The following is a 15,008-nucleotide window of genomic DNA, read 5'->3' on the forward strand; positions in this document are numbered from 1 at the left end:
AATCATGGATGAGGAAGCTCGGGAGGGAGTGCTCCCTGTCTACCTTAACCCAAAAATCGCAATTTGCAGGCGAGAAAGGTCAAGGATGGGGAATTTCCCCCAATCCTGCATCAGTAGTTCCTGGAAGACACACAGCTAAAGTTGATGCTGCCTGTTGGATGATAAGCTATTAGATCTAGTGGGAAATATCTGCCATCCTCTTGTGGTGAGTTTTCTGGGAGGATTTGTTTTAAGGATATACGAGCATATGTAGTCAACACATTTCTGGGAAAATGCTGGAAAGCATTCTGGTACTCTTCATTTTTGGATTGCTAAGGCTGCACGCTGGGGGAGTATACATTCTTTTCTCTCCTCCCAGACATGTGCTCAGGATTCTTGTAGTGAAATTAACTCCTGTGCATTGACTAGAGGACGCCCCTGAATTCTAGACCCAATGTCTGTTAGACCCAATATCCAGGTGGCTCATGCCAAAAGGGAGCCAAAGAGAAAGCGGAGCCCAAGAGAAAAGGGGGGCAAGAGATGAGAAAATAGAGACAATGATCATACCAAGAGAAGAAGCAGGAAAACCAGATAGTAAATTACCAGCAAAGTAAAGGGGAGCCCCCTCACTTTGCTCAGCATGCACATTAGCCCAAGGGACTGCGGTCTCAGTTCACTAGTAAAGACCACCCCCATTTGTGTCTCATTTCTGCTTATAGTCCTCTTTCCACGTGGGATTCCCTGAGGATGGAGCTGACTTTTGTCACCTTTGTGGTTTGGTCCTGCCTCATAGCTAACAGTTACCTAGCAGCTTGTTACAAAGCTTGAGGTGTCTCAACTCCCTGAACTTGTCTCAGGTGCCACCCACCCTTCCATCCCACACGCCATTGTCAGAGCTCTTATCATAAAGGGCACATGTCTTCTCTGCCAAAAGCTGTCAGCGGGCCCCTACTGAATTTTATACTAAGATCAAGCTGGACATACCAAACGTTCCAACAAAGTATTCCAAAACTCAGTGATTGGAAACAACAAATTGTTATTGCTCATGATTCTGGGATTGATGAGTTCAGCTAGGTGGTTCTATCTGGTGGCAGTTGGCAAGAGTCCTTTGAAGGCTTCTTCACTCACATGTCTGGTGCCTGGGCTGGCCGGCTGGTCTCCACATGGCTAGCTGGGACTTCCTCACAGCATGATGCTCATTGTGTAGACAAGCGTCTTAGAAGCCCACTGGCTTCCTGAGAAGACAGGAAGTGGGAGCTAACAATCTCTTAAGACCTGGGTCTGGAAATTGGCATAGAATCATTTCCTCCATATTCTGTCAATCAAAGTAGTCACAGAGACCACCCACATTCAAACGGAGAGAACATACACTCCCATCCTTTGATGGGATGAGTGTCAAAGGACAGGTCTATAACACAGGGGAACAGTTTTTAACATACTTCCTGTTGAGTTCGATTTTTCAGCTGTTTTAGTCTTAAATAGGCATGCTGATCTCAAAACTGCAGTTAGTTTTCTTCTGTCACATCAAGTTTTTTCTGTACAGCTTATTTTAATGCAACCACTCCAGGCTGGATTGAGTCTGGATCGAGGGAAGCACTAGTGCTCTCCTATTGGCTGAGAGCAAACCTCCCTTGAGTGGGGAGGGGTGGGGGATGGCCTTGGAGACCAGTGACAGGTTCATACTTGTCTAGGCTATTCAGTTACACGTGAGACAGTGTGGTGAGAGGTTGTGTGCCATTCTATATAGTGTATTGTATTCCAAAGTGTAGTCTGAGTTCTTGTCTGTATACAAGGAGTTAGCAGAATTTATTTTTTTATTTACTTACGTAACTTACTTCCTTTTCTTCAGATCATGTCTGCCTCTGCTATTTCTTGTTGTACATGCCTAAACAACCCTGATTCATTTTGTTATATCTGTGGCAGTTTCACCATTCCCAAAGGACAAACATTAGTGCATTTGTCAGGCAAGCCTATTTTGCATATTTTAAAGTAAAACTTGGTGATCAAGATAAGTCTTGGGCCCCTCACAAGGTGTGCAAGCAATGTGTTGAGAGTTTATGGATGTGGATGAAGGGAACACGTGATAAATTGCCATTTGGTATACCTATGGTTTGGTGAGAGCCCAGAGATCATTCAAGTGACTGTTACTTTTGTATAATGAAAACATCAGGATATAACAACAACAACAAAAAAAATGTAAAATAGAGTATCCTAGTCTACCATCAGCTATATGCCCAGTGCCTCATTCAGCCAAAATCCCAGTGCCAGTTTTCATTGAACTACCCTCTTTCAAAAAACAGGAGTATGGTGAAGAACTAAGTGACAGCAATGATGGAGATTTTGAAACTGAAGATGACTCAGTTCATAAGGGATTTGATCAGCATGAGTTGAATGATTTGGCATGAGATTTGGGACTATCCAAAAAGGCTTCAGAACTCCTAGCATCAAGACTGCACGAGAAAAGCTTGCTTGAAAAAGGAGTGAAGGCATCCTTCTTTTGATCAAGAGAAAGTGCATTTCTGCAGTAGTTTTGAAGTGATGGTGGCTTTGTGCATTGCCATAACATACATGGTTTAATGGAGGAATTGAGAATTCCAATCTGTAATGCCACTGAATGGCTACTGTTCATCGATAGCTCAAAGTGGGGCTTGAAGTGTGTCCTCGTCCACAATGGCAATTTATTTGGTAGTCCCAAATGGCCATTTAGTTTGTTTTCATGAAGAATATGAAGACATAAAGAGTTATTGATTTGTTGCAATATCACAAGCATAATTGGATAATCTGTGTTGACCTTAAAATGGTCTGCTTCCTTCTTGGTCAACAACGCCAATACAGCAAGTATCCCTGTTTTCTGTGTTTGTGGGACAGCAGAGCTCGTGAGAAGCATTGGGTGGAGTTGGATTGGCTTCCAAGATCCGACCTCAAACCTGGTGATCCAAACATTCCACATGAGCCCCTTGTTGACAGGAAGAACATTATATTCCCACCTCTGCACATAAAACTGGGTCTCATGAAGCAACTTGTTAAATCTTTGTCAACTGAAGGAGACCATCTCAAGTATCTCATTTTGGCATTTCCTAGTCTGTCATTTGAAAAGATAAAATACCTTAATATGTATGTTTCATAGCAGAACTTTACTACTTGTACACAATTTGACTTATGGTAACAATATATAGCCTTTATATGAATAAAATAACTCAAAATTAACAGTATATTCAGGTAATTTTTTTCTTTGTTTTCCTTTGTAGGTACGTTTTGTATGTTTTTTTGGGACAAAGTGAGGGTATCCTGTACCTTAAAAAAATGACGTGGTAGAGAAAAACTGGGGTCATTTTTTGGATTCAGATGCCAAAAGTTAAGTCAAAAACAAGTGTCAGATCTAGCTCAATGAAAATTGTGTTCCAGAGTGTAATCTGTCACAAATCTATAGCCCCTTCCAAATAAGATCCCTTAATATATATAAAGAAAGCAAACATGTCTTTATTAAGTTTAGTTTGTGTGTGTGTGTGTGTGTGTGTGTGTGTGAGTGTGTTTTACAGGAAATACCTAATAGTCTCTTTAATATGCAGATCACTCACACCCTTCCTAACCCCCACATGCAGCACAAATGATCAGACTGCCTGTAAGGCCTGGAATCCAGGACTTGATTCATTGTCCCAGGTATGACAGCTGATCAATGTGTCGTTTCTGAAAAATATAATTCTGTGTATGCAACCTACAGCTGCATTCCTATTGTTTTTATCAGCCACGTTATACTCCTTATGCATATTAAGGTAAAATTACCTCTTTATTATAAAAGGTAATTGCAGCAAATGTGTATAATATGAAACAACATGAAGGAAAATAAGATCACCCGTGTTCTCACACTGAGAGTTAATCCTGGCTACTTTTGAGTCTTTTTTTCCCTATTACTATCTGTGTATGTGTGTGTGTTTTATAAATTGTTTTTTATTCCTTAAGAAAATGTTATAGGCATTTTCCCCATGTCAGGAAATATCTTTCTACATTATCATACACACTGATGGCCTCATTGTCCTCTGTGGTCAAGTGAAATACCTCATCTTTTCTAGATGAAATGCAGTTAAACCATCCCATGCTTGAGTAATTGATTTTTTAAAACTTAAATGTAAGACTTTACCTTTTCATTAAAAATCATCTTGTTGCCTTGAAGGTAAATTATTGTAGCCTCCTACGATCTTTTAAGTCCCGATTTTATCAGCAAATCTCTCCCAGATTTATATGATTTTAAAATCAATAAGTATCAAAATCACTGTTAAATCATTTTAAATAGTATAGAGCTTCATAGTATTTCCTTGGAGACCACCCTCCAGGTGTCATTACTCCATTCAGCAAACAATCTTTGGCTCTGATCAATTAATCACCTTAGCTGTATTATCATGTGGCTTGTTTCTCCATCTGAAAACAAGATTTTCAAAAACAGGAAAAAAAAAGTCTGCCAATTATATTACCTCTTGGATACATTATGTGTGTCATAGTCTCTTTTATGCCCATCTTACCATTCTTTAATCCTCACCCGAGGACATTTTTTCATTGCTTTTAAAGGGAGAGGAAGAGAGAGAAAAATATCAGAGTGAGAGAGAAGCATTGATTGGTTGCCTCCCATAAGGAGGATCGTATGCACCCAGACTGGGGATTGAACCTGCAACCTAAGGTATGTGCTTTGACCAGGAATTTGACCTGTGACCTTTTGATTATGGAACAATGCTTTAACCAACTGAGCCACACCAGCTAGGGCCCACCTTATAACTCTACTGAAGAAAGGAGATGGAGGTGGTTTGGTGTAACATGCTCTTTTTGAACCCTAATATTGTTCTGGGGGAAAAGAAATAGGTCAAATACTAAAATCCAACTTAAATCCCCTACCATTCATGAATGAACATACAGGTTCGAACCCTAATCTTAAGATATCCCTCAATTTGGATATTAAAAATCTCTTTTTCAGACTGTTTTTTGTTTGTTGTTTCTATTTATCATATACAATTTGTGGTAAATAAATAGAACTAATTAGTTCCTTCAAAATACATTTAATTGAAAAATGAACACATTTTTCAAGTGGATTCAAAAACTGTTTATTCTTCCAAGGAGTAGATACAACTCATTTGACAGTAAATTATAAAATCCATTTTTAAAAATCTGGATTATTTTCCAGTTCCCCGCAGTCCTTCAAAGAGTATCCTCCGTGGTTTGGCATTCTTATCTGTAAGTCCTGTAAGGACACTTCAGTGTGGCTCAGTTGGGACAAGTAATTTGGAGTCATTCACAGCAGTGATAAGCTTTCTTTTATCTTCTCATTGATCTCAGATTTCTGAACCCTGAAAAGACATTTATTCAACCCTCTCCATAAGAAGATTATTTTTCTTGAAATGATGGAGACAAAATAGAAATTGAGTAGTTGTGCTTTCTATCTCTTGTTCCCATTTTTACCATCTACTGTACATAATATATTCATTTCTTTCTTTAAACTACTCAAGAGTGTGCTCATCTGGAGATTCTCCACACTGCCTAACATAATGCCTTACTTATTATAGATATATTAATTAGGTATGATTGTTGTTAAATTTTTAGAATAGAGATTGTACATGCAAATCCAAATTTTAGACTTTTCCCAGAAAATCAAGTGCTCAGTCACTAATGGCTCCACATTTGGAATGCCAGCCATGGTGCTGTCCCCTTTAGAAGGCAAGGATTTCTGGTTAGCCACAGTCGCTGCCCCTCCCTCTTGTCTTCCTGACCAAGACTTGAGAGTCAGTTGCCATTTTAGCATCTTCCAGCTGGCAGGTACCCCCCTTTGCAACACCCGCCGGGCCTCTTAGGTTTTTGAGTTTCTGAGTCTTGGGCTAGATCAGGGATTTTGAAAGAGAGAGGCAGGGGCAGATGGACGAGAAGTAGAGCTGAGATTCTCTGAGCTGTGGGAAGACTGGTTTTATGGGTCTTGGCAGGGGAAGAGGCCAACCACCCACTCTGGGACTGCTGTGAGGTGGCTGGTGGATGCCTTGGAGACTGGATACTATGTCATTGATCATAGTGCTGGGAGATCTCTAGTCTTCCCTCTCAAATGACCAGACTAGTTTAGACCAGGATCGCCTTGTTGTATTTGTGAAGACTGAATATGAGGATATTTCCCCTAACATTGAGGATGTACAAGAACCCTGGGACTTTTGAAGAGCACTAAAAGGAAGCCCCACAGGATTACGGACCTGAAGATTCTTCAGTGAGGCTGGAGAGAGTGCAGAGCATAGTGTTGATTAAGGAACGAGACATCAGCTGTACATATTAGCTTTGGGGATATTTGGCTGTACCCTCATGTCTCCCTGACATGCTGAGATGAATCTCATTCTCTTTTCCACACGGCTAGATTTATGTGACTCACTTATGCACTGTCACTGAGGAGTGCTTTCTCTTTGTTTTGTCATTTTGTGAACTTGCATGCCTGAAATGATCAGGTGACAATTTTTCAATGAGCCCCAAGCTCCTGTACTACAATGTGTGAGGGAGATTATAGAACCATGACATAGTCCCAAGGAAGTGCTGACATTCCTGTGTGATATGTAGTAGCTTCCTAAGTGGCCTCCCACATTTTTCTTTTCCAGTGTGTTCCATGTATTAGCTTCTGAGTTCTTTTTTCCAGCTCTGGAAACTAATCTGTTCACCCCCACTCTTTACAGTCCCCTTCTGTGTCTCTACGCCTTCATTTAATGCCTGGTCTCTTTAGCATGGCTTTCCACTCTTCCTACATTGTCAGCTTCCTCCCTCCACTTGTGTCTTGCTTATCTTCCTGAATGCTCCCTTTCTTGCTTCTCTCTCCAGGCCTCTGCTCAGCTGCTCCTTTGGCCTGAGGTGCTCTTTTCTATCTGGTCTTCAAAGCCCACTTTGAATGCTGCCTCCCTCTAAAGTCACTTCTGGTATTTCCAGAGGCATCACAACATTCTGAATCTCTATCCCCACACTTTTCCCCACTGTCTTCTGAAACTCTTTGAGGGCAAGAGACCAGTACTCTTTGAGAGAATTTTGACAAAAGGAAGGGAAATGAGTACCTCTTCTGAGAGTTAAAATACACAATCAACTTAATGGGCCAGAAAAGTCACACACAAAGACAATTTAAGTAGGCAGAATGATGCCTGGTTCCGAGTGTACCTTGATGGAAGTTGTCTTTAAAACAACATTTAATCGTCTGTAATCTGGCCATGGAAGGGGATATATGTGTATGGGAGAATTCATTGTCTTATACCTCTCTCTGGGTGGTTTGCAACATAAATTCACATCTTGAAGTTTCTCAGGAGTCGTGTAGTAACACCCCCCCCCCCGTTTCACTTTGCTAAGTCTAGTATTTCTTGAATTTATGACTATTTTATTTTTCACAGAACACTATTAATATGCACTAGATTAAAATGTTGTACTAATCAGAAGGGAATTCTCTATATTGAAGCTGGAAAAAAGACAATAAGATGAACAAATGCTATCGGTGCCCATCAAAGGGCCATTCGAAGGGAATAGTGACCTGGCCTGAGGTCTGGGCCATCAGGTCCTGGCAGCTGGTGGGTCCTTTCCAAGAAGGTGAACACAAACATGTTCCCTTGCCCTGATACCATTGAGTTATTCTAGTCTGGCAACTAATTTCCCTTCTCACTCTATGCTTGCCAGGTAGACAACCTGATTATAGTTTATTTTCAAAGTAAATTTCTTACATGAAGGGAATAATCTGGCCTGACGATGGAATGTTTAACCCCCTAGCAGGTCTATTACGATAATAAATTGACATTCTGGGCTGTACATCAGTTCTCTTTGACCTTGATTAGTGAGAGTCAATCCTTGTGTTACTGATTCATTCTCGGTGGGATAAAACAAAATCACATTTCAGAACCTGCAAAGCTCTGAATGATATCCCAGTTCTGTGGTGAATAACAATGTCAGCCCCTAGCTTTTATGAAGCGCCATTTCAATTATCTGTTGCTGTGAAACAAATCACCACTTAGTAGCTTAAATAAAAAACAATTACTTTATTATTTCCCACTGTTTCTGTGGATCAGGAACTTGGGAAGACTTAGCTGAACAGCTCTGGCTTGGACTGTGGTTGGACAATGACCAGAGTGGCTGGGGGTTGCCTGGCAACTCTCTTGATGTAGACGCAGGACCTCTCCTCCATTTGTCATCTCCATGGGAGCTGTGTAGAGCTTCCTCACAATATAGCATCCCAGGGCTCCAAAAGCAAGACTCTGTCCACTTTTCTGATCTTGTCTCGACCATCACATCATGTCCAATTGCCTTTATTTGTTATAAGCGAGTCACAGGCCCACCCAGATTCAAAGAGAGGGGAAACAAACTATTCCGTCTTGATGAGGAAATGCTCAGGTTCTAGAGAGCATGTGCATTATGGCTTCCTTTGGAAGACACAACCTATGGCAAGTATGCCTTTGCTAAATCATACACACACACACACCCCTTATTTTTCCTCAACAAATCCATGAGATAATTCTTATCATTCTTCATTTTTACAGATGATTAGTATGAGGCTACAAAGGTTAAATAATTTTTCCAGGAACTTAGAGTTGGTTAATTGCAGGGCTGGGCTTTAAAACCACTATGTGTTTTTAAACAATGTGCTCCCTCACCTCCTGATGCACCAAGGTATTTACGATATCTTGTGACTCCCTACTGACTCTCACCCTTATTGTGTACACTGAGAGTGGTGGAAGATTATTTCAAAGTGCTGGTCAGAATGCTCCCCCTCTGTGCCCACCACACTCCTTTACTTGTGCCCTAAGGATCTGTCCCTTTTGGAAACCCTGCCTGCTTCCCACCACCTCTGGTAGGAATAACTAGATAAGAGTCACCCCTTTATGGAACCAGAAAACAAAGGCCACAGATATTTGTTAAGTTTCCAAGCTGCTTGTTGACTAGATTAAAATGGTCTAGTATTACAATGTTGGTGCTTGGCTCACATGTCCTTGGGTTTCTTTTCATTTTTTATGTCTCCCTTTAGTGTCCTTGAGGTTCTAATAGTCAGTATCAGGGGCTCCTCTATAAAGACCTGCCCTTGGGCACCTGAAATTCATTCAACCCAATCATATAAGAAGATAGAATGGCCTGGGAACTGATGTCCCCACAACTGGTCCTTAGCTGATGCCTGAACGTTGGGAGTATGAGATCCCAACTCCCTATCTTCTGTTTGAGACAACTCTTAGGGGTAACTTAAGAGTTACTTAAGAGTAAGTAGAGCACTTATTTCTGTAGGATCAGGGCAAAGCTACCCTCCATGCGAGTTTTCATAAAATTGCACCCTTTCTTGGCTTCTTGCCCTTCCTTCTCCTGTTCCCTCTCGCCTTTAACGACCACTCAGAGCCTGCTTCTGGGGAACTTGAGCTGAGATACTGAGGATGGAAAAGGAGAAAGGGAGGAGCTGGAGAAACTTCTTCAATACAGACCCTGTCCCTTGCCAGATCAGAGTTATGGGGAAGTTGGGCCTTTGTCATTGTTTTTCAGAGAGTAGAGCCTCCCCAAAGCCCAATGACAGCAGCTGTCATTGGTTGTTTGTCAGCCACAAGCACACTGTTTTGGACCAACACCTGTCCGCGCTCTCTGCCTAACCTGCCTCGTCCCAGCCCATTCAATGGGATACCCCACCCCCACCCCCAGAATGGACTTATAGGAGTGGTGGTGGTCTAAGGAAAATTTCCCCTAGCACCCCTTCTCTTATACCTGACCAAGGTCATACTCGATGAGACTCATTCAAAACCTGCCACTGAGCCAGGGCAAGGTTGGAACCCACACTGAACTAAGAATTATTGAGCTCTAGTCCTAGTTCTGCCCCCAGCTAGCTCTGTGACCTGTTTTCTCATCTGCAGTATGGTCTCTGAGATGTCTCCAGCTCTAAATACCTGTGTTTTCAAAATTACACATCAGTGCCTCCTAAGAGCCTATACTGTGGTTAGGGAAACCTGACACAGTTAGAGGGCTGTATATGACAGACTCCAGGACAAAGCTGAAATCAGCCCAATTAAGAGGGAAAATGCCTGGAGCAGAAAACAAGCGCAGTGGCTGATGAGGCGGGGAGGGTTTCTGTGGGACGAGTCTTCAAGAAAGGGCTGAAGAAAGACTATGAGGAGGGCCTTGGAGGCTGACTATTGCTTGGATGGGGAAGGGGAAAAGCCACCACAGTCTTATGCATGCAGTGTTACCCTAGCGTGAACTGAGGGCAGAGGCAGGGAGGGCAGAGAATGGAATCCTGGTTAGCATGTAATAGCTATTCTAACTCTAAGTGACTAGTCACACACTCACAGCTCCAGTTATAATTTGCTAGTTATTTACAGGGCTATATTTTTATTCTCCAGGCTTAACACACATCATTGGAAATGTGACATTCAGAATTGGCTTTTCCAACCCCCTAAATTTTAATTAAAGTAATTATGTTACTAAGAGAAACTGTAATTTATCTTCTCCTTGAGGTTACAAAGAGGAAAAAGCAACTTTGGCTGAGTCTATTTCCCTGTGTCCTATTTGTGGTTTGTTTCTTTTGGGGGTGGGGGTGGGTGATGTCTTTGGTCTGGGTGGTGGTCCAGAGACCATGCTACTCCTTGCTGTAGTGCCGGGGGCTTCTTCTGGCTGTTTGGAATAACTATGCTTCTGAGAGCCTCAGAATGGTTGGAGCTGTCATTCAGAAGCAGCATCTCAGCTAAAAGGCAAGTCCATCTTCTGGCAAAACCCATTGGCACAAGACTGTGTGTGCACGCATGCATGTGTGTATATATCAGGCACTGGTGAGAGTAAGAAAGTGGGTAATTTAGATGAAAACTTTCCATGCAATTAACTTCCTCCAGACTAAAGCAGGTGCTGCAGGGAACCACTGGGCCGGTCTGCTTAGTAAATACCCATCCCTAGATGCGGAGCAATTGAATGGAAATAATTATACTGGGTCAATTAAGCAGAACTCAGACCTCCTGCTAGCTCGCTTGAATTTTTTACTTCTCTGAACCAGATTTGCTCAGGATTTAAACTACTTGACCTCTGGCAAACATTGGCCCCTGGGGAAACATCGATTGGTGCTGTGGTTGTGGTTGCGGTTGCCGGAGAAGGTGGTCCCTACTTCCCAGGCAAGAGCACATGGGCTGGGCTTCAGTCGGGCCTGGACTGGAGTGCTGGCCCCAGCACTTAGCAGCCCTGTAACCTTAAGCAAGTTAGTTAACTCTGAACTTTAGTTTTCTCATTTGAAAAGTGGGAATGGTAAGAGGGCCTATATCCTAGTTCTTTCAGGAGGATTCATTGAGAAAATGCTGGTATAGCTCTGAGAAAAGGTCCTGAGATATAATAAATCCTTCGTAAGCAGTAGCATTGTTATTATTATGATGTTGGCAATAGAAAAAAATAGGTATAATAGTTGTACAACCTGTGAACATTCAATGGAAAACTATGGAGGGTGGCATGTGAATGCAAGAGCCCAAGGTGTTCAACTTCAAACATGGAGAATTTAAAGCACCCAGTTTATAAAATGGAATAGTTAGGGGGTGGTGTAAGGGCTGAACAAAAGAAGGTGCAACAGAATTCAACGAATTCTGACACCCTTTGGCTGCACTGATCACCAGTCTATTTGTAGGCTTGTCACAAAGGCTGGGAGGGAGACCGAGAAACCCTCGTCATGTTGAAAATGAATCAGAAATGAAATGACATCACCTCTAAAACAATAAAGCAAATCAGTAAGAAATGCAATCCAACTGACAAAAAATTCAGTTTTTCACACAGTAATAGTATTTATCGAGAGCTTACAATTTGACAGAGTTGTTTCTTAGTGCTTTACATATGGATTCCTTATTCAATCTTTACCATAATCTTTAAGATCGATGCTATGATTATCTCAATTTAACAGATACATAACCCTTCAGGGACACACATTACAGATAATGAAAGGTTACCTTCTGCTCAGAGACCCCCTTATAGCCGGAAGTGTGTAGATCCAGTAAAAACTTACATGTGAGAGGGGCTTAAAATCTGGAGAATTTGAAATTAGTTTTATTCACACTGAACAACTATTTATATAACATCTACTACTCTGTGCCAGAAACTGAGTTTGGTGTTGAAGATAACAACGATGAACAAAAGTAGGTATGATCAACCTTGGGAAGATGGAGTAGGTATATTTTATTCTTCCTACAATGTACAACAAAACCTCTGGGCATTGTATGTAAAACGAGCATAATAAGACCGTGAAATGTAGAAAAAAAGATGGCAGATTAGCAAGGAAACTTGGGACCCAAGGAATGACAGTAGTGAGTTCCCTGTTTTTTTGTTTTTTGTTTTTTTTCTTCCAGACTTGGGAGATGAAGAAGCCAACCACCTGGAAATGCCAGTGGATGCAGCCAATAAAAATCCTGCTGTCTTTAGCCAAAGGATTTGGAAAAGGGCATATTGGTAAGTAGAGAACTTTTAGAGAATAGCAGCTCTGCTCTAGCCAAACACCACAGAAAAAACTGGTCCTACCTCCACTCATACCTGCAAGGATTCAATGTTGAGCCTAGACTTTCACTCTTGTGAGGCTGTCACAAAGGTGCTCCAACTGCCTGTCAGAGTCATTTCATAGGAGGCCACGTAAGAAGCCAAGACTTTCATTTGTTCTAGGTGGTAAAGAGACTCCCCAATCCCTACTTGTGACATCAGTAGAATCCTCTTCCACCCCCACCCAACAGCAATGAGGCAGCCCTGCCCCTTCCTGTGGACACGGTATCAGAGGAAGTCTAGTGGAGTCAGGACTTTTACATCTTCCCAGTGGTAATGAAGGCACCCCCTACCTCCACCCTTCTGTGTCAGTGGAAGCCACATGAAAAGCAAGACATACTCCTACCCCTCCCAGTCAGAATGGTATCAGTGGATATTTGTGGGGATGAGGTACTCCAACCTTTGCCCAGAACCACCCTCAGGTGTCAATGAAGGCCAAGCAAGGAATGTGGACTTACATACCCACCTGGCATAACAAGATGGCACCTTCTCGCCTTCCCTTGCCATGGCTGTATCAGAAGCCTGCTAAAACAGAGTTTCAGTTAAGATCTAGAGTCTTATACCATAATACAATATCCAGGTTACAATTAAAAACCATTTGTCATGCCAAGAATGAGGAAATCTAAAATTGAATGTAAAAAGGCAATCAGTTGATGCCAGCATTGAGATGATAGAGATGTTAGTATTATCTGACAAAGATTTTAAAGCAATCATTGTAAAAATACTTCAATAAGCCGTCATAAACATGCTTGAAACAGTTGAAAATATAGAAAGTTTCCGCAAAGAAATAGAAGATGTAAAAAAGAACCAAATGAAAATTTTAAAACTGAAAATAAAAATCTCAAAGGATAGATTCAGCAGCAGAATTAAGGGTACAGAGTAAAGAAACACTGAACTTGAATTGAAAAAAAGAAAATATGCAATCTGAACAACAGAGAGAAAATAGATTTGTGGAAATATAACAAAAGGTCTGTTTATGTCCTGAGACTTACAGAAGGAGAGGAGAGAAAGGATGGGGATAGAAATTACTCAGAGAGATAATAGTTAAAAATTTCACAAATTTGGCAAAACACATACCTACACATTCACAAAGCTGAGCAAACCATAAGCAGAATAAATTTAAAAATATCTATAGCAAGACAGATCAGAATCGAACTTCTGGAAACTGAAGACAAAGAAAACCCTTGAAAGCAGCAAGAGAGAAATGATACATTACCTATAGGGGAAAAACAATTCAAATGACAACTGACTTCTCATCAGAAACCATGGGTGTCAGAAAGAAGTGACATAGTATGTTTCAAGTATTGAAAGTAAAGAAATGTCAGCTGAGAATTCTATAGCCAGTGAAAATATTCTTCAAGAATGAAGGGAAAATTAAGACATTCTTGGAGAAAAACGAACAGGAATTGTTAGGAGCGGACCCACCCGAAGACTATATGAAACACTCTAAAATGAAAAGAAATGATAAAAGAAGAATCTTTGGAATGTCAGGAAGGAAGAACATGGTAACCAAAAATATGGGTAAATAAAATAGACTTTTCTTCTGAGTTTTTAAACTTTGTCTGATGGCTGAAGCAAAAATTATAACGCTGTCAGCTACAGTTCTGCATGTATGTATGGGAAATATTTAAGACAGTTGTAAGTAGGGAAGGGTAAAGGGACATGAAGGCGAATAAGATTTCTATACTTCACTCAGACCACTAAGATAAAAGACAAGTGGGTTATGAATAGTTATGCATATTTAATGCAATATCTAAAAGAACCATTAAAAACTATACAGAGGTACACTAAAAAATGCTATAGATAAATAAAAATGGAATTAAAAAATGTTTGTGACCCATAGGAAGGAAAATAAAATCAAACAGAGAAATGCAATACACAGAGAACAAAGAGAAAACAAAACAAAACAACAATAACAAAAAGAAAGCCAGACTTAGGCTCTAACATATTAGTAATTACATTAACTGTAAATGGTCTATGTAAAATAAAAGGCGGAGGTTGGAAGAATGGATTAATAAACATGACCCAACTATTTGCTATCTACATGAAACTTACTTCACATATAACTATAAAAGGATGGAAAGGACATATCATGAAAACATCAATAAAAAGAAGACAGGATTAGCTATATCACCAGCAGATAAAGTAGACTTCAGAACAAAGAAAATTGCCAGAGACAGAGACATTATATAATGACAAAGGGGTTAATCTTGCAAGCAGACATGGCAATCTGAAATGTGCAAGCATCAAACAATAGAGCTGTAAAATATATGAAGCAAAAACCAATAGGAATAAAAGGAGGATTAGGCAAATTCACAATTATAGTTAGAGACTTCAGCACTTTTCTCTGTACAATTGATGGAACAACTAGGCAGAAAATCAGCAAGGACATAGAATAATTCAACAACACCATCAACCAACAGGATATTTATAAAACACTCCACAGTAGAATATACTTTGTTTTCAAGTACCCACAGAACATAGATAAAAGAGATCATACCTAGGGCTACAAAACAAATCTCAAT

The sequence above is a fragment of the Furipterus horrens genome, unplaced genomic scaffold, assembly GCF_987537825.1.
Source record: "Furipterus horrens unplaced genomic scaffold, mFurHor1.1.pri manual_scaffold_5, whole genome shotgun sequence".
In the NCBI taxonomy this organism is placed as follows: Eukaryota; Metazoa; Chordata; class Mammalia; order Chiroptera; family Furipteridae; genus Furipterus; species Furipterus horrens.